Raw genomic sequence first — 1,926 nt, 5'->3', positions numbered from 1 at the left:
GTTTTTTAAATTAGCGTCCACTTCATATGCTTGTTGTTAGGATAAATGAGTTAATTTGTGTCAAATGCTTTAGAACAGTGTAAGCACATGGTAAGTACTCCAAAATAATGTTGCCTATTATTGTTACTAGCATCATTATCATTCTTACATCCATTGACTTATATTAGCATCCTGTGTAAAGCTGGAAAGCCAGAGAGGTTGCAATGACAGAAAGGTCACAAGACATGAGCTTAGTTCAGCATCGAGTTTGCCTGACACTTCAACCAAGGGAGCCTGTCCAGTAGGGACTTCTATTAGAACAGACTTGGTTTCAGTTTTCAGAATGCCATTGCAACTGTTAGAAGACACATATTCTAGTGCATGAGTATTAAATCTGAATTCAGCATCTGGCCTGTTAAGAATAAGTTACTGACACATTGAACTTTAAATTTTTTGGTTCTGTTCTAATCTTTAATTTCAGAAACTTTACAACAAGGAGTAACATTCAAAAAACATTAAATTGATGGTGTCTGTGTCTGTTTCTTCAAGTGTTAAAAAGTAAATTCAAATAATATGTGATGGAGGCACAGAAAGAAGGGAGAGATGAGAAAGGCAGGTATTACCATTTTAACAAGTGATACTGAGCATGTATTTTTAAGCATTCTTTTCCCCAGAAGTAACATGTCTATTATGTAAAATACAATACTGAATAGACCTCTAACAGCGACCAGAAGCTTGAACATATACGTGTCACTTTATGTAATTAATTAACCGATATAATCCTTTCTCGGTACTATTTTTTGGTTCTTAGCACTTCCTTCTTTGTAGTTATTGAGTTATTTCAATTTATCACCCCTACCAGACTGGAAGTTTGTTAGAAATAGAGATTATTTTACCTTTGCAACTTGAGAGTATTCCCTTTTGTGCTTTAAAACATAATAGCCTCACAATTACTATTTAAATAAATAAGTAATTAAACATTCACTGAGTATTTAATGAATATCCACTTATTTATATAGTCCTATCTTGACACTGTGGAAGATACAGAGAAATATGAGAAACAGTTTTCATCTTAAAGGAGTTTAGAGTTTAATAAAATAGATAAGACCCAATAGAATGACAGATAGATAATAGATGAATAGTAATAGTAAATGCTTCATGTTTAAGGATGATGAATGATGAAAATGAAAATGGTGATGCCAAGAGGGCGGCCACCCTGCCATGTTGCCTTTCCGGAACCCCCCACAGTGTGTCTAGCATTACTAACTGCGCCTGGCAGGTGTCCAAACATTGCTTGCGGATTGAATCAATAAGCGTAACATAGGCTGTCATATTTGAACGAGAACTTAGAGCTTATAAAGTCTAACCTCCTCATTTTACAGATAAGAGTTGTTCTTTAATAGAGTTCCTTCCATTCAGATCATCCTCTGTCTTCTTCATTTTTCAAGACCCAGGTCATACTTCATCTTCTTGGCAGCCTTTCCTGACTCTCTCCATTCATAGTGACCCTGTGGTCCTATGAGTTCTCAGAAATCTTAGATTCTTTTTCTTCTTTCTTTCTTCTATTTTTTCCCTTTTTCTTCTCTTTTTTCTTTTTTCCTTCCTTTTTTCTTTCTCCCTTCCTTCCTTTCTCTTTCTTTTTCTTCTTTTCTTTCTTTCTTCCTTCTTTCATTACTTTATTCCTTCCTTTCTTACTTACTTTCTTTCTCTTCCCTTCTTTCTCTCTTTGTGCCTCCATTTTATTAGTAACACATTGTACATAGTATTCACTTATAATCTTTTAAATTGTGAAACATTTCAAGGATATAGAAAAATGTACAAAAATGATAAAACAGAATCAAATATCCACTATTTGATTTATCATATGTGCACATTTTGCCACATTTGTTCCAGCTCTTTATTTAAACATACGTCATAAAAATTCACCTGGAAGGATATATTCCTATT

The sequence above is a fragment of the Pteropus alecto genome, unplaced genomic scaffold (assembly GCF_000325575.1).
Source record: "Pteropus alecto unplaced genomic scaffold, ASM32557v1 scaffold24, whole genome shotgun sequence".
Lineage (NCBI taxonomy): Eukaryota > Metazoa > Chordata > Mammalia > Chiroptera > Pteropodidae > Pteropus > Pteropus alecto.
Note: the sequence above shows the minus strand (reverse complement) of the source record.